At 43.0% G+C, this 19,065-nt stretch overlaps 1 long non-coding RNA gene across 1 annotated transcript; it reads left to right on the top strand.

Annotated features, from left to right (window-relative positions):
• Positions 1-24: 24 nt before the first annotated feature.
• LOC147002377 (uncharacterized) lies at positions 25-8,099 on the top strand. Its single transcript, XR_015048629.1, has 3 exons — positions 25-107; positions 1,181-1,360; positions 7,661-8,099. It is a non-coding gene; the product is annotated as an uncharacterized LOC147002377 (long non-coding RNA).
• Positions 8,100-19,065: the final 10,966 nt, after the last annotated feature.

Below are 19,065 nucleotides of genomic sequence, written 5' to 3'. Positions count from 1 at the left end.
TTCTTTTCTTTTTCTTTTCTAAAGAAAACATCAAATTTAATTTGTAGAAAAACAACCTGGTAGTATCTGCAAGAACAATGGGAAGAACAACTTCTGCAGAGAGCAAGGTCAGTCACAGTGGCTGGAGGAAGGGAGCATGTCATTTAGCAGGAGAGCTTGCAAGGCACTTGCAAATGCACTTCTTAGAGGGTGTAGGGATCAGAGTGTGTGCGAGCATCCCTGTGAGCACCCTGCACTGAGATCATCTCATCTCTGTGAGCACCTTGCACATGTCAAGAGACAGAGACTCCACTTTCCTACACAGGACCCAGCTCCTGTCTCAGCCAATTCTCCATGGAAGGGTGACTCCATCTTCATCTCCAACACCATCTCCCCTGTCAAAGCATGGGGTTGCTCCATTTTGGGGCTTTATCTATCTCTTTATATGGCCTTCATCCGTCTCTGTCATCGTCACAGCTTCGCCCGCATCTCCCAGGATCATATTTAAATGGTGATTATAGGCACGCAGCCTGCCCCAGAGCCCTCGGTCGGTTTCTCACCTTCACATAAATTCGCTCATCCAAGCTGAGCCTGGTGAGATCTGGGGACTCCTCTATGGTTATTGGTAGTATGTTGCTCATTTCCACCATCCACCATGTTTCAATCTCTTTTTATATGATGTATGCACCAGGCTTGATGCTCTGGGACCTTCTGGGGCATCTCCTATTTCTGTCTCATGTCTTGGTGTAGTACTGGTATCAAAAGTGCATACTACTGTGTCTGGGTTCCTGGGGTTGAAACTCAGGTCTTCAGTTTGAGCAGCACATAGTTTACCCACTGGGTCATCTCCTCAGCCCCCCAAATGTCTTTGAAATTATGAAATATAGTGTTCTTGGGAAGCTCACTAATATTGGCAAACAGAACCAATAGAGCTATATTGGAAACCTCAGGTGCCAGGCCAAGATTAGTAATTGATAGGTCTAGGGCTTTAGGGGAGATATGTCTTTGACTCTATTTTCTTCTCTGTAAAATGGGAGCAGGTAAGGCAGCAATCTTGAAAGGCTGAGATAAGCGTTCAGTGTCGGCTTTAGGATAGTTGTTATATTCTAAGTACTGATAACCCAATGATCTTGCTCACATAGTGGGGTCTTTGCTCTCCACCCTACTTTCTTCTGAAACTGCTCCCCTCTTTCTCATCCAGGTGGAACCACAGGAGTAAACGTGGGCAACCCAATAACCTGCTCACCGAGTCCTTTTCTCAGGATTTCCTGGACCAGGCACCAAGAGACAGAGCTAGGAGTCTCTCTCTATGCACTGTAGCTGAAGGAGCCACTGAGGTAGAGACTGGGAGTTGCCAGCAGTGTCCTCTGCAGTGAGACAGGTCAGTTTCTAGGGAGACAGAAAGCAGGGGAGACGAGGCACCCATGAGACCTGGGTCGTCTTTGAGTTCTCATTTCTTGTTCTCAATTCCATGACAACCCCAGGATGCTTATAAGGAATTCCTTTGTTATAAGCTGAGTTCTGCATTCGGCTCTGGATGCTTGGTTGGGCTGTGAATTATGTTCTATGCATGGTTCTGGGTTATAGTAAGAATGAGATTTATAAAGACAGAGGGAGACTAAGACAGCCATTCTCAGCTCACCATGGTCAGAATGATGGCTGAGCCTCTATTTGTTGCTGACTTCAAGGCCAGCCTGGTCTTCAGAGTGAGTTCCAGGACAGCCAGGGCTACACAGAGAAACCCTGTCTAGAAAACAAACAAGTAAAAAGAAGAGAGAAAGAAAGAAAGGAAGAAAGAAAGGAAGGAAAGAGAGAGAGAGAGAGAGAGAGAGAGAGAGAGAGAGAGAGAGAGAGAGAGAGAGAGAGAGAAAGAAAGAAAAATAGAGAGAAAGAGAAGAAGAAGAAGAGAGGAAGAGGAGGAGGAAAACAGAACAAAATGGGGAAAATGAGTGGAGAACCTGCACTCTTTTGTGTGTGTTTCCTGACTGCAATGTGACCAGATAAATAAGCTCCTAGTCCCCTCTACAAGCTCACAGCTCCTCAGCGGTGAGATCAAAGGGAATGAGAGCTGAAAAGTCCCAACTGTGAATAGGACCATGAACACAGAGAGGAATCAAAGCAAAGCAAACATCAAAGCAACCAACCCAGGTGAGTGAGACAAGACAGTTAGCAAAGCACACGAAGTAGGTAGAGATTTGGAGGAGAGATTTGAAAACACAAGGCCAGGCAGGTCTTTAATCCCAGAACTTGGGAGGCAGAGGCAGGCAGATTTCTGAGTTCCAGGCCAGCCTGGTCTACAGAGTGAGTTCCAGGACAGCCAGGGCTACAAAAACATACAAACAAAACAAAACTCAAATCCCACACAGTGGAAAAATCCAGAAAGGTTATTCAAAGTCTAGAAAAGAGCCAAACAGTGTCAAAACTGAAAGGGCCAGTCACTCAAAGAATCAAGCATCATCAATCACCAGGCAGGGCTAAGCAGAAGGACCACTTTTAGAGGCAGTTAAGGAGAGGGTGGAGACAATAACACATACATAAAGAAAAAATAAAATTTAAAAATCAAAATTTCTAACAACTCTGGGATAATTCAAGTAGGAGCTGAGGTGAAGTGTAAGGGAGAGACTTTTTTTCTTTCTAAAACATGTATTTATTTAATGTGCAGTGGTGTTTTATGTCATGCACCTATGCCAGTGTGAGAGTGCCGGAGTCCCTGGAGCTACAGAGAGTTGTGAGCTGCCATATGGGTGCTGGGAATTGAACCCTGGACCTCTGGAAGAGCAAATGGTGCTCTTGACCACTGAGCCATCTCTCTAGCCCCCCCCCCCCCCAAGCACAGACAGGCAATTTATTCAATGAATGAAACTCCCCGTCTGTCCCAGTAGGGGCTGGTGCTGGGGTTTGAGGCCGCTGGCCTGTGCTCTAGGGCAGCTTTTCACTCAGGACCACCTTGGGGTGTAACAGAGGGCATCAGGCCTGTATGACCATGCGTTTGTCCAGTCATCTGGCCCCTGGCCCTGGAGAACAGGGCCTCCCTGGCCACATCCCCAGAGGCCCAGAATGGGTGTTGCTGGGTACCCCATGCCCTGAGGGTTCCAGCACTGCTGCCAAGTGGCCTTGTCCCAGCTCCCTCCCCTAGGCTGGTGTGAGTGTGCAAGTATGTGTGCAGAGCTTGTGTTTCATACTGAAAATATAAATAAAGGAAGGTAGCAGAAGCTTCCTGGGGTGGGACTGTGAGTTCTGGGACTCAGGGGTTTGTGGCCATGCTCTCCATGGCCTAGAGAGCTACATTCTCGTAGGGCCACACGTGTGAGAGAGTGTGTGGGCCATGAACACAGACACATTTTCAATACAGTTCTCAAAACAGGAACACATTAAAAAGATCATATGTCATGACCAAGTTGGTTTTATCCCAGCATATAAGAGTAGGTCACTATATGAAAATCCGCTAATGTAACAGGACATATAAAACCTGAGGATTGAAACCACACGACAATTTCAATATACACAGGAAAAGCATTTGAAAAAGTCCAATATCTTTGGGCATGGTGGTGCACACCTCTTATTCCAGTACTGATACAGGCAGATCTCTGTGTGTTCGAGGCTAGCCTGGTCTACTTAGTGAATTCCAGGACAGTTAGAGCTACACAGCAAGACCCTATCTTTAGAAAAAAAAAGTTTTTTTCAATATCCTTTCCTGATAAAAGTTCTAAAGAATTTACTAATAGACTCTATCTCAATGTAATAAAGGCTGTATGTAGTAAACCAATATTCAACACACACACACACACACACACACACACACACACACACACACACACACACAGAGAGAGAGAGAGAGAGAGAGTTCAAATTTATCTTTGGCTACTGAGCAAGTTTGGGGTCAGCCTGGAATACATGAGACATCACCCCCACCAACATAGCAAAGCGAACAGAACCTGACCAGAATGTATGGCTTGAATGTAAAGTGCTTTTGGACAGGATCATGCTTTGGGGCATTTCTACATTTCTGGCTGGTGGCAATGTTTTTGGAGGGCTGGAACCTGGAGGCGGTAGAGACTAGCTGGAGGAAGTGGGTTGCCGTAGCCGGGTTCAACTTCCGGTTCTGTCTCTTGGGTTTTAATTTTCCCAGAAGTGAGCAACCCTTCACAGGCTCGAAGCTTTGAGCCGTACTTTCTCTGCTGTGTCCCTGTCAGCCATGGGTCAAATAAAGCCTTCCTCCTTTACAGTGCAATTCAAAAGCCCAATTAGTTGCACTTCTTGTCTCCCATTTGACCGGAGTTTGCATAGCTGCCTGTGATTGGCTGAGACTCCACTACATGTCACAATAGGAGGTCACAATCTGGTTTACAAGTGAGGTGGCAACCAAATGTACATGGGGGAAGCTTTTAGACTAAGTCTAATATAGTTGTAATGTAGGCTAAATACTTCAATTTAGAGAACTAGTCAGGAAAATTCCAGCATCTGGTCTGCAGTAGTTGCCAGTCCCCAGGTATTTGCTGAGTACATATTGAACTATCACTGTAGGTGAAAAACCAAATGCCTGACTCCATTTGGAAGGCAGGAGCCATTATGTTGTATTATTAAAAATAAGTTTCCATTTACTGTAAGAACTGAGTTTCTGTTTTTAAGTATCTGTTTTTTTTGGAGTCTGATCTGTCCCAACCAATGACATTGACTTGTTTTTGAGAATACCCAAACTCCTCCTAACCGCCCTGCCTTCTCTCATCATGTGGTGGCTGTTGTGTTTACGAGATTATTTTCTGTACTTTTTAAATGCTCTTTCTACCGTAAACCGGCTTTGCAGTGACTTGACTTCTTAAAAGGGCCCTAAGAAATGGGGCTCAGGGATGCTCTATCTCTAACTGACTTAGGAGGCAGTTGCCGGCCAGCTCTTGGGTGCTCCCCACTAAAAAAAATCAAGTTTGCTTCAAATTTGGCTCAGAGGTTATGGTAGTGGTCTTATTCTGGCCTGGTGGGATTGAACAGGTAAGTAGTATTTGTTGAGTAGTGGCCCAAGATGCAAACGAGGCTGCTTTATCTTCACTATAGGCTGTAATGCTTGTAATTATTGTTTTGGAACTTTGCCTCTTGCACATCAGGCCAAATGACTCCCCTGTTAATAAAGAGAAGTACTGTATTGTCGTAAGCATCTTTTGGACAAAATTTAAGAAATTTTAACATATTGGTTTCTGAAAAGGTTTAACAATGACTGACTCATTTAAGAGTGGTCTTGATAGAAATAAAGCAATGTATAAATAAAACCAAATCTTTATTTTTCATTAATTTTAAACCAAAACATGTTATTTTTTAATTTTTAAATTTACTGTTGTGTGTGTGGGCGCCCTTGTTGTGCAGTTTTCATGTGGAGAGCAGAGAAAACCTTGAAGGGTTAGATCTCTCTCCACCATGTGGGTCCCAGGAGCTGAATTCATCATGTCTTCAGGCTTTGTTGCAAGTGCCTTTACCCACTGAGCTATTTTGCCAGCCCATCTACAAAAAAGGTATAAATGTAGGTGACATATCACAGTGACATTAATCCCATCAATGAGAAATCACAGACATCTTTATTGTATTACATGTGAGTGCCATTTGTGCTTACTGTTCGTACGAGGCTAGCCCTGGTGGCTCAACCTTAATCTAGTACTTCAGAGGCACAGGCAGAAGGAGGTAGATTTTTGTGAGTTTAAGGCTAGCCTGGGCTATTTAGAGTCGCAGGATAGCCAGGCTACACAGTGATACCCTGTCTGAAACCAAACCAAACCAACCAAATAAAGCTTTGGAAATGTTTATTTAAAAACAGCTGGCTGTCGTTTTAAATGTATCTTAAAAGATTGAAAAGTCTTCAAAGATTTCCAAATAGGTCTGCAGCTCAAAATTGGCTAAGATTCCCTACTAGAGTATTTGAATAAAACAGCCCAAGCAAGGCCTAGAGGACCTCCACCTGTTTAGTCATTGTTCTTTTCTAGAAAATATTGGACTTTGGAAGCTAAGAAAGGTACAGGTGTTTGCAGGAGTGAGAGGTGTCTCAGCTTACTTATGACCAGATATAAAGGGAAAGACTTGGAATCTACTCTCCAGGTTTACCCTAATTCTCTCTCTCCTCCTCTCCCTCTCCCTCTCCCTCCTCTCCCTCCCTCTTCTCCCTCCTCTCCCTCTCCCTCCTCTCCCTCCCTCTCCCTCCTCTCCCTCCTCTCCCTCCCCTCTCTCCTCTCCCTCTCCCTCTCCCTCTCCCTCTCCCTCTCCCTCTCCCTCTCCCTCTCCCTCTCTCTCTCTCTCTCTCTCTCTCTCTCTCTCTCTCTCTCTCTCTCTCTCTCACACACACACACACACACATCTATTCTGAGACAGGGTTTCTCTGTGTAGTCTTGGTTGTTCTAAACTCACTCCTTAGATCAAGCTGGCCTTGAACTCAGAGATCTGCTCGCTTCTGCCTCCCAGTTGCTGGTATTAAAGGTGTGCACCACCAACTCCCCACTCCACGTTTATTTTAAATATTCTTGCCATAGACACATTTGCTCTTTGAGTCAACAAATTCTTACCGAGGGCTTGTCACGCACCAGAATTTGAGAGCTCCTGAGCAGGAAGCTTTGTGCCTTGCAGTTGCTAAGGGAATTTGAGCAGTGTTTTTATCTCTGAGACTGAGTTTTCTAATCTGCTAAGTGGAGATGCTAATCCTTTTATCTACGATGTAGATGGGATGGCTAGAGAAGGGAGTAGCTGCAAACCATGGTGTGCCCAGGTACCAGTCTGGCTCCTTAGCACAGAGGACAAGGTGATGAACATAAGAGCTCACATGCTGAGGGACCAGAGGCAACTCGGGTTGCAAAACTAGGAGTGAAAGAAGACAGTTGCCCAAAAATCTGTCTTATTCCTCAGTTGAGGAGCAAGTGTTTTATGTTTTTAATTGTGTGTACATCTGTGTTGGTAAATGCGTACAGTATGTAAGGGTGCCTGTGGATACCAGAGGTATAGATTCCCTTGCAGCTGAGGTTATTGGTGACTTCAGCCCCCAAGAGCAAGGGGCTTTTTAAGTCAAAGTACTAAGAAGTGGGAACAAAGGGGTGTAAATGAAATCAAGAAGTTATTTTTGAATTTCAGGCAGCAAGCATACCAGGGTTGGCTGCTGACATGAGCTGAACCTCCCAGGAAATAGTTTCCATTATCAATAACATCCTCAAACTGTGCTAATGACTTTCTTCCACCTTCATGCAAGAATGCAAGATGCTTAAAAGCTGTTTGTGTTTCTGCGTTCCGTGAAACTACCTGGGAGCTACAGTGTTAGCAAGCTTCTACGCTCTAGCACAGTTTCTGTGAACACAGAAAAGGTTATAATTATTATGAACTGCCAATTTACCCTTCAGGTCCCCTGTGTCAATGGTGCTGCTAGTTATGAAAGAAAAGCATGTCGATTTTGTCTTTCTTGAGGGGAAAAAAAATCTATACTTCCAAAGTCTGAGAGCCCAGCATTATCTCTGCTGGGCCCAATAATTCAGAAAGAGTATAGAGAGGTGATTAGACTTTTGATAGATCTGTGGTAAATTAGTGGGTAGCAAATACCCGATGAAGAAAATTCCTAGGAAGTTTCAGCAGCCTTTCCTCACTGTTAGCTCAGAAACACTAAGTAAGGAGCCTGGTGCTTGCCTCTTATTCCTGGTACTAAATCCCCTTCTCTTCTTCCCAGGCCCGCCGCAACTGCAGGACAGAAGAATGCTTTCACAGGAAGTAGGAGATGGCTACTCCTGCAAGAAGGGAGGAGCCCCGACCCTGCTGGCTATGAAAAAAGGAAACCATCCAGGCTGGTCTTGAACTTACTATTTAGCACAAATTGGCCTTGATCTCATCATCTTCCTGCCTCTTGAATGCTGGGGCCAGGAGATACCTCTGAACAGATTTTTCTCCATTTGAAAGAGAACGTAGACATTAGGCGTAAGGGGGTTCATTATCAAGCATGAGCCGTGTGGTGGGGTTGTAGCTTTGTGGGTGGAGTGCTTGCCTGGCATTCAGGAAGCTTGGGTTCTATCCCCAGCCCTAAACAATCAGGCATGATAGTCTGTGACCCCAATACCAGCACTTGGACATATGAGGCAGGGGGATCAGAAGTACAAGGTCACTCTTGGCTACTTGAGACATTTCAAAAAAAGATTTTATATGTATATATTATATATATGTATATATTATATATATGTATATATTATATATGTACATATACACATCTATTCATACAAATGTGTTCTTAGCTATGCATTTAGTATTTAATATTTTATTGCATATTTACATTACATTAATATATTTTATATAATATGTATATCATGTAAAATTAATACACTATGTTCTATTTATTTAAATATTTATAATGTATGTATTAGATGTTATATGTTTATATATAATTGTATATGCTATATTTATATTATATCCAACATATTTACATTATTGTTTAATACACACACACAGCATATATAAATATATAAATCTAACAGGCCTCTAGACTTTAACACAACTGACTCCATGATGGAAGTACCATTCAGGCTTTGGGACCCAGCATGGAAACAGCACCAGCTCCTAAAACTAAAGACGTAATCCATTGAAGTCCATAACTCCGGGAAATCCCTAATGTACTAACCTTGTGTTTTGGCTTCTTCACTTCTGGCTAACTGCTCATGCTAACTGAATGTGGCTTCTGTGCTTGAAAGCTCAACCTGAGAAAGGCTCAGTGGTACACTAAGATCTGAACACCCGGCATAGCCACCACAAAGCTGATAAAGACTGTCTATTGGCTTAAACCCTTGGCTGAGCAGTCTTCTCTGTTCGATACCACAACAGGAGCAGATAATTAGATTTTTCTCATGTTCAAATACTTAAACTGCAGCAAGAGGACATTCTGATGTGTTTCAAATTTCAGTGGCAAATAAATAAATGTGAAGGAACTTAACTTTTAAAACCATTCATTTCTGTAGGGGACAATGAATGTCTATGAACCGGCTCTCAAGATGCAGAGGCACAAAGATTCTGAATTCTAAGATTCGAAGTCTTTAAGTTTGGATACAGAGACCCTATGCCAATAAACAACAAGCAAGCAAGCAAGCAAGCAAGCAAGCAAGCAAGCAAGCAAGCAAGCAAGCAAATAAAACCAAGGGTTGGGTGTGTTTTTCTGTGATACACTGCTTGCTTCCTATGCCCACACTTTTGGATTTTGTCTCCATCACTGCAAAAAAAACGAAACCAAATCCCCCAGCATCCTCAGTGCTGGCATTGATAACTGTAAGCCAACCCTGGCGGGGGGAGGGGGGTTATAGGCAGAGTCCTGAGATCCAAACAACACCAGGGCAAGACCTTGTCTCAAAAAACAACAGTAGCAAGAAAGCACTTGCTTTGCAAAAAAAGAAGAATCAAATTATCTCGAATTTGAAGACTACAACAAAGTCTTATGATAAAGGCATATTTTTTTCTTTTGACCATTTTCTTGTATACAAAGAGAAAAGATTCATCCCATAGCTGACAATTACTTAATGTAACTTCTTTGTATCCTTGCTTAAGAAATATTTTAAAAAGGCCGGGCAGTGGTGACTCGTGCCTTTAGTCCCAGCACGTAGGAGGCAGAGGCAGGCAGATCTCTAAGTTTGAGGCCAACCTGGTCTACAGAGAGAGTTTCAGGATACCCAGGGCTACACAGAGAAACCCTGTCTCAAGAAACCAAAAAGAAAGAAAGAAAAAAAGGAAGTTGAAACATAACCACTAAAGTCAGAAAAAGGGGAGTGTTTGCCAGGCGAATGACTGTGTTCTTAATCTCAACACCCAGGAGGCAGAGGCAGGGGGATCTTTTGTGAGTCCTTGTCTACATAGCCAGTTCCAAGACAGCCTGTACTACACAGTGCTACACATACCCTGTTCCCGGTCTAGAAAAGAAAGTAGAGGAGTATTAAGAAAGAATATGAAGGCTCAGGATTCTGTTGATGTAACGATGCACCAGCAACATTACAGAGGTATTATTAAAAGGAATATTGCTGTTAAACACCTTAAAATCCCACGCGTGATGATTATGCTTGCAGGCAGGCACTATGGATTCTTCGCTGTTTGTTTTCTACCTTTTATTCCCATTCGCCCCCCTGAACCACGGCAGGAAACAGAAATGACCGCCAGGCTGCGCTGTAGTTCCACAGCAGTGGAATCAGGCTGGGCTCCGAGGCGTTCGTGAGGATCTGTGTGGCCGTGGTTTTTCTGCTTTTGAAGACTGGTGGGAGGAAATATTTCACAGGAAAACCGAAAACCTTTGCCAAAAACAGTCCCAAATTCACTGTGATTTAGAGATCGGTTATTCGTGGGGAAAAAAATTCAAGGGGCGTCTCTGTAGCATTTCTTAGAGAAAAGGGCCTTAAACTCAGCTTTGCTGGGTGAAAGGATTCCTTCTGGATAAAGAGACCAGACAATCCCGTTGAAAGTTAGTTTCCTATATTATCTAGTTGTTGATGGATAATACTATTTTTAAAAGTTCCAAGATAGGGTATATTTATTTTTAAAAAAACATAAACACTTCAACTTTTTTTTTTTCCTCAAGCATTTTCCTTCCTTCTCTTTCTTCCAAAATGTCAATATTTATGAACCAGGGGTTGTGGGAAATGTTACCTAGAACTGGAAAAGCCAGAGATTGTTTTCGTCTGTCCCTGGGGACTTGAGTCTGAGTGCCAGAGGGCAGTGTGTGGCTGGAGGGACCTAGTCCTTCCTTCTTGGCACCCTGTAGTGAACTCTTTGAAGTGGAAGAAAATGATGTTTTCTGCTTCATATGCAGACGCCTCAAGACCAGCAGTGGCTGCAAGTTTCTGTATATCATTGTGCTATAAAAACAAGCATAGTTACAGCAAAAACTGTCTCGGCAGAGCCAATGCCTAAGGTCCACAAACCAGCATTTCTGATTACATTAGGATCTGCGTAGCGTTTGTTTAGGCCACGACAAGACTCAACAAAGGCAAGCACAAATCATGAAATATTAGTAAATTGTATGTAGTGCTTACATTTACTGTGAGAACTTTTTTCTCCCTTTAAGATGATGAGGAAATTCAGAAAATTATTTTTAATCTGAATAGTTGGTTCCTTTCACACTGCCAGTTGCTAGGCTGTGAGATAGAAATGAAGCCAAAAGTAGGCAAATGTTACTAGGCAGAATAAGAAGAATCAGGATGTAGAACTGATACCTGAGAGTCACTAACAAAAGAGAGGAAGAAAGGAAGAAAGAAAGGGAGAAAGAAAGAAAGAAAGAAAGAGAGAGAGAAATAAAGGAAGGAAGGAAGACTTAGAAACAAAGGTCACACAGTAAAACCATCTCTAAGATCAAGTGAAGACTCTTGCCATGGTCCCAGCCCCACCGTTGTCTTACATAAAGGTGGCCCTCCTTACTCTTTCTTTTTTCTTTTTTTTTTTTTAATTTTTTTTTAAAGCTTACTCTTTCTTTACATTTATATCTGTAACCCTTTGCCTCTTACATATTTAAGTCTTCGGGTGTCTGTTCTCTAATCGCTGATCATGATTTTTTTGCTTTGTTCTATGTGCTTTAGCAGTTTTTATTTAGCTTGCTTTATTTTTAAATGTCCCACCAAAACACTTAACTGGTATCCAAAAAGCTTGCTGTATAAATAATGAGATAAAAATTCATAGAACATTTTATTTTCCTAGGTCAGGAAGTGATTGCCTTGTTTCATTTTTGGAAAAGAATGACAAGAGAATTACTGAGATTAACAGAGAAGCCCTTAGAAGTCCCTGCTTCTTGGAGAAGCTAAGAGCTCTCCAGAAGACACTCCATTTCCTAAACACATTTCCCTACAGTGTGATCAGCTCATTGTGGACAGTTTTCTCTCACTTGCCACAGGCTGCCACTGTTTGCTGTTCTAGTCCCCAGCTTCATTTTCCTCATCTGTAAAGGATGGAAACATTTAGCCCAGAGCTGTGGAGACAGACCATGGAATTTGTAACAGACTCAGCCCTTAGCATGCCCTAATGTCCAGTGTGTGTTTGCTCTTCTGACTTTTCCTTACTGGTAGAAAAACAAGAAACAAACGCAACTTTATCTCTCTATATACCTTTTTAAGTATCAACATGAAACTTGTGTCGTAACTTGTACAGTAGTGGCTAATGCTTCCAGTGTGTGCCTTCCTTTGTATACGGGTGGTGGTGGAGCGTGGGTCTAACATACACTGTTCCATAACTAGTCAGCCACTCTGAGAATGAGGATGGATCCATCCCTCACACCCAACAGCTTTGCAGCCAGGAACAAAAGCTGCAAGCCTTTGATTATGGTCAGAAGGATGGAGTTTGACTCATACCCCTGTCCTGTGGGAAGAATGACATTCTGAACTGCCAGCCAGTTTGTAAGATTTCTATCAGCTGGAGGCTTTCCCATAAAGAACAGTGACATACCATTGCCCTCTCCCATGGGGAGTTAATTCACGTGGTCTGTGTTTAATTTAAAAATTTTTAAGATGTATATTTTATATGGGTGATGTGAGTGTTTTGCCCAAATGCATGTATGGGCAACCACATGCGTGCCCAGTGCCTGGGGAGGTCAGAAGAGATGTCAGATCGGGAGCTGATGTACAGGTTATGAGCTGCGTGCGGGTTCTGAGAATCAAACCCAGGTCCTTGGTAAGAGTAACTGCTCTCAAGCTCTGAACCATTTCTCTGGCCTCTGCTTCAGAGTCCTTTGAAAACAGCACAGTGATCTCTGGCACTGCACACTCTCACTCCTGAGTGTGCTGTACATCACCTTACGATCAAGTCTGTCTTCTACACTCTGCCCTGTGTGTCAAAGTGATCCCAGGACCTGGAGCTGGAAGGAAGCCCAGGGCATCCCAGCCACATTTCATGGGTTGTACCTCCAGCCTCAGACGATTCTCGTCTAACCCAGTCACACGCATGCTAAACAGAATTAGTACTGAAAACAAGCCTCAGAACTCACACTTGGGGATTCTATTGTATGTTAATATTTTGTCCATGATCATATGTATATTTGTGTTTAATTTGTGATTACTTTATCATTGTTTTAGGATTTACATAAACCATATGTTTATATGTATTAGTTGTGCATAAACTATGACTTGGTTTTGATATATTATATGTTTTAAAGGATGCATTTGAAGGTTTTCTATTTCTGTTCAGTCCAAACATGGAGTTACTACATAAAATTGGATTCTACATTAAGCTGAAAAAGAGCCAACTCCCTTTAGCCAACTACCAATGATATAGTGTGTGAAACTCAAGCAAGGTTAAAAATAGCCCGTTTTTCTTAGGAAATAAAAACCCATATATTCAAATTAATGGCATCTTTTCGAGGAGTTGCTTTGGAAGGTTAGACACTTATTTTAACAGGTCTGCTGCAGTTCCAGATTTTTTTAGGGGCTTCTTTTGGAATTAGTTTTAGTATTTGCTAAGGAATCCTGTTAACCATGCGACCACAGTCCAGCACCTGAAAAACTGAGGCACAAGGAGCTTCAAGCCAACCTGGACTACAGACCATGCCTCTGTCTCCGCCTGTCTCTGTCTACTCCTCTCCATGTCCACCTCTCCCCTCCCCCATGTCCCCTTTCTCTTCCCTCTTTCATAAACACCCCTGTATTCACACTCACATGCACATATCCACACAAAGAAACAGAGAAATAAAAACAAAAAACAAAAAGAAAAAGTGAAGCCGGGTCTGATTGTATCAGTCTTCTTATATTTAGGCTAAGTGATTTTATCTCTTAACTGGAGTCTAGAGATGTTCTAAAAATCCATAGCTGTTTGCTGACTGCTTTTATTGAACATCATTCCTACGTGTAGACAAATTCAGGTAGACTTGTTCAAATGAAGTGGCATGGTTGGTAGTCACATCTTCTAGAGGTAAATATTCATGGCATAAAATGAGGGTTCTCAGAAACAGATAGCTGCAATTATTTAAAAAGAAGCCATCGTGAGGTTTTCACCAGGAGTCTGCTGTGTTCAGTTACAGAGTCCAGAAACTTCTGAGGGGAAAAGAACAATTCAAAGTCTTCCATGCCAAGACCACGCCTGTGAGGCTCCTTCACCCTCACATGGATTCAGTTAGTGAGTCACTGCAGTGCCTTTGAATACGAGGAAATCTAAGCCAGTCATCGAGGGGGCAAAGGTAGGAAGACTTCATGGTCCATACTGTGGAGCAGAAGCAGGAAGACAACAGGAACTTGTTTGAGGAAGAATCCAGACTTGGAGATTGCAGGATATGAGTGGTAGCAGCCAGAGAGAGGCTACAAGATCTGAGTGAATTTGTGTCTGGCTATGAGCTTGAAAAGACAGAGATCAGTGTTAAGAGAGAAGCTAGAAGAAAACAAGTGAACCCCCAAGGCCTTTGCTTAATGACCTTCCTCAGACCAAGTTACACTGGGGCTTGCGAAGTAGATGAGATCCGGGACCCAGACTAAAGCCCCTGAATTGCCCGCAGGGGCTGCAGTGCTCACACTCGTCCCTGGGACTCCATGCTTCAGAGCCACTTTCAGACCCTCAGATCTGCCATGCCAGGCTCCTCCTCCTCCCTCATCCAACTGCAGAAGATTTGAAGTCTTGGGGGCCCATCTACAAAGCTGTGCATCCATCCTCTGTATCCATTGTGTAGCAACTGGTATCAGAACAAACCTGGGAACTTAGAAAGAAATTTCGGGAGCTGTGCTCCCCAGGCCTTGAGCATAGCAGCAAATGTGACTCACCATAGGGCAGTCATTTTTCTCTGGAAAGGACTTCTGGAATTGATGTGGTTATCTTTTCCTTCCTTCCTTCCTTCCTTCCTTCCTTCCTTCCTTCCTTCCTTCCTTCCTTCCTTCCTTTTATGAATCTGTCTCTTTTAAAATAAAACCCATGAATAATTTATACTGCTGTCAAAGATGGCTTGCTTTTATTATTATGAAGTGTTTGTGGATAAACATCCCTGGGGCCCTCAGGCTATGTGACCTTAAGACCAGCACAGTCTTGCCAGGTCACTTTCTGGGAAGAAGCCCTCCCTGAGCAGAGAGAATAGCCTCCTGACATCCTCACGTCCTCAGTCCTGACCTGAAGCCCAGCTAGGATCAGCCCATTCGTAACTGCATAGAAAGAGTTAACTACACAGAGCAGAATTTCTGGAGCAGATGAAGCAGATGCGTTATCTAAGTCTTGGTAAAAGTGTAAAGCAGAAAATTGATGAGATTTTTAATGAAACCCCAGTTATTTATATAATAAAAGCAGTTTTGTTTCCTCTGTCTTACCGTTCCTAGCTATGGGGGTTAAAACTTTTCAGAGTTAACACAATATTGCTATGTGACTCGAGCTGTCTGAAATAACTAGAATAGCTGATTGGTAGATAGGAAGTGAGTGGTCTCCAGAGTTTAGGAGACACAAAATGAGGAGTGAGCACTTAATGGGTCTGAGATATGTTACAGGGTAACGGGAATCACTATGCTGCTAGACATTTCTTTCTTCTTTTCTTTATTTTTTGTTTTTTTTTTTCGAGACAGGATTTCTCTGTATAGCTCTGGCAGTCCTGGAACTCACTTTGTAGACCAGATTGGCCTCGAACTCAGAAATCCGCCTGCCTCTGCCTCCCAAGTGCTGGGATTAAAGGCGTGAGCCACCATGCCCGGCTCTGCTAGACATTTCAAACTAGATATTTGAGAACTTGAGATGTTTAAGCCCACTGAGATGCTTCAAAATGATTAAAATGGTAAATTTTACTTCGCTATTCATTTTCACTAAACTCATTCCTCTTAGGTAAACCACAGGTGAGGTCCAACAAGAGACATTAATCGCTAAGTCATTTGCATAATTTACCAATTTCAGGAAAAGTTCAGAGTACTGAAGGGTCTTCTGGCGTGCCTTGGAACAAGATGAAGCAGACCCCATGACTGAAGAACAGGCGAAGCTGGGCTGATCTTGGGAAAAAACGGTGAGGGGATGCTATGTAGTAACTGGCCTGAGCTCTGGGATGCATAAATGTTTATGTAAATATTGTTTCTGTTTGTCTGTAAGGATGAGCTTGTGGGCTGAGTAAGTCAGAGTCTCTCCTAGTGTGGGTGGGCACTGCTTAATCTGGTCAAGGCTGGAAGCAAATGAAAAGGGCAAGTAAGAGAGAATTTTTTTTCTCTGCCTGTCCATAAACTAGAACTTTTTTTTTTTTTTAAACAGGTAAGGCCAAACAAAACTCCCCTCCCTTAGTGCATATTAAATGTACAAATTGATGGATCTTAGCATGCCATTGCCGCGTAGCCATGAGTACCTCTTCATTACTTTTTTTGGGGACTCCTATACCTTTCCTCTTCTGTATCCCCAACAATCCCTCCATTACTTTCATATCCCCACTTTTCATTTGATATCTGAGAGGAAAACCTGTATCAATAAAATTAAAGATGAAAAAAGGGGACCCTTCAATAGGAACAAATAAAATCTCAAAAACATTCTGAGATATTAAACTCCAGTAAAATTTATTTTGTTTTTTTTTTTTTGGATTTATTTATTTTTAATTAGGTATTTATTTCATTTACATTTCCAATGCTATCCCAAAAGTCCCCCACACCCTCCCCCACCCACTCCCACTTCTTGGCCCTGGTGTTCCCCTGTACTGAGGCATATAAAGTTTGCACGACCAATGGGCCTCTCTTTCCACTGATGGCTGACTAGGCCATCTTCTGATACATATGCAGCTAGAGACTCGAGCTCTGGGGGGTACTGGTTAGTTCATACTGTTGTTCCACCTATAGGGTTGCAGATCCCTCCAGCTCCTTGGGTACTTTCTCTAGCTCCTCCATTGGGGGCCCTGTGATCCATCCAATAGCTGACTGTGAGCATCCACTTCTGTGTTTGCTAGGCCCTGGCATAGTCTCAGGGTCCTTTCAGCAAAATCTTGCTAGTGTATGCAATGGTGTCAGTGTTTGGAGGCTGATTATGGGATGGATCCCCGGGTATGGCAGTCTCTAGATGGTCCATCCTTTCATCTCAGCTCCAAACTTTGTCTCTGTAACTCCTTCCATGGGTGTTTTGTTCCCATTTCTAAGAAGGGGCAAAGTGTCCACACTTTGGTCTTTGTTCTTCTTGAGTTCCATGTGTTTCGCAAATTGTATCTTATATCTTGGGTATTCTAAGTTTCTGGGCTAATATCCACTTATCAGTGAGTACATATCATGTGAGTTCTTTTGTGATTGGGTTACCTTACTCAGGATAATGCCCTCCAGGTCCATCCATTTGCCTAGGAATTTCATAAATTCATTCCTTTTAATAGCTGAGTAGTACTCCATTGTGTAAATGTACCACATTTTCTGTATCCATTCCTCTGTTGAGGGGCATCTGGGTTCTTTCCAGCTTCTGGCTATTATAAATAAGGCTGCTATGAACATAGTGGAGCATGTGTCCTTCTTACCTGTTGGAACATCTTCTGGATATATGCCCAGGATATTTTGGTTTTTTTTGAGACAGAGTTTTTCTGTGTAACAGCCTTGGCTGTCCTGGAACTCAGTTTGTAGACCAGGCTGGCCTCTGCCTCCTGAGTGCTAGGACTAAAAGCATGTGCCACGCCCAGCTGGCAGTATATTTGCAAATTAAACTATGGAAGGAAGCATTTGTAGGCCATCTGGTCTATCAAAACCTAAGTGAGAGGGCAAGAAAGCTGAACAGCTGCACTGAGCAATGAGTTCGTAGCAAGTGATAGGTCCTTCCAACAAAGCTAATCACAAACTGGAGGCGTTTAGTGCTGAATTCTATTAGTCCTTTGAAGAAGAATTATAACCAATGTTTTTCAAACTATTCCACAAAACAACCTCCCCCCCCCCCCTATAAAGCCAGTATTTCCTGAAACCATTCTGGATAAAGACATAGTCATAGAACAAAACAAAACAATTTAAACTAATTTCCTTGGTAAACACAGATTAAACCAAAACCCAAACCAAAAAACTTCCTCCACTGAGTTCAACAACACATTAAGAAGCTCATACAGTGTGGTAATTAGTTTTCATGCCAGCAGGGAAAGGGTAATCCAATATATGCAAATCAATAAGTATAACATAGCAAATAAATAGAATTAAGAACAAAAATCAAATGTACAGGGGGAACAGAACTCCCCTTTGACAAAATTCTATGTCCCTTCATGATAAAAGCCCTGGAGTACTGAGAGTGGAAGGATCTTACCTCAACAAAATAAAAGCTGCACATGCCCAGTCCAAGCCAGCATCATATGTGATGTTTCAGAACCGAAAGCACTTCCTTCTCAAGCCATGTGTGAGACAGGTGCCCGTGCTTTCCAGTCCTTTCCACTGTGGCGCTCGGACTCCTCCGAAAGCCAGAAATCAAACCATCCCTGTCTGCAGAGGATGTTGCAGTCTCGTTGATACAGCCGGAAGATTCCACCAGAAGATGTGTAGACGTGATAAATACTTTTAGCAAAGGAGTGGCACACAAAAGCAACACGTGAAATACCTGTAGCTTTCTGACATGCTGAGAATGGAGCCAGTGAACAACAGTGATTTCTGTTTAGTCTCAGACACACTGGAGAGTTACAAGGTTGATTTCCGGCTTCTCAGCCCCTCATGTTTGTGGGGCACACACTTCACCAACTGAGTCTTTCTCAGGTCCCGTTCTTTCTTATTTATTATCCTGAGGGGCTCTTGGGTATTTTCATGGTCTTCACTAGGACTTCAGTCACAAGAACCTTTATCAGTGCCATGGGAGGAGCTACAGGAGTGGGCATGTTGGAAGCGATCGCTCCATGCAGGTCAGGTGCTCCTTGTCCTAGTGAAAATAAGAGTTTCTGAAATCAAAGAGATCTTCATGGAGGTGGTCAGATTTTGGGGAGCAGAATTGGTTAGGGATAAATTACACACTTACGCACGCACGCACGCACGCACAGCTGAGGAGATAAAATAGCTCACTGGGAAGCTTTGTCTGTGCTGGTGTGAGGGCCAGAGTTTGGATCCCTGCAACCTGTGTAAATGTGGGGGCGGGGCGGGGGGACCTCCTTGCTATCCCAGAACTCCAAGGGATCCCTGAAATAAGCTAGTTAGCTGGACTAGGTTATCTGTGAGTTCTGGACCTAACTGAGAGATCTCCAGTCACTGAATAAGGTGCAGGGCA

Source organism: Mus caroli, unplaced genomic scaffold (genome assembly GCF_978045245.1).
Source record: "Mus caroli unplaced genomic scaffold, Mus_caroli_1 scaffold_10, whole genome shotgun sequence".
Classification (NCBI taxonomy): Eukaryota; Metazoa; Chordata; class Mammalia; order Rodentia; family Muridae; genus Mus; species Mus caroli.
This window is presented reverse-complemented; position numbering and strand designations above follow the sequence as displayed.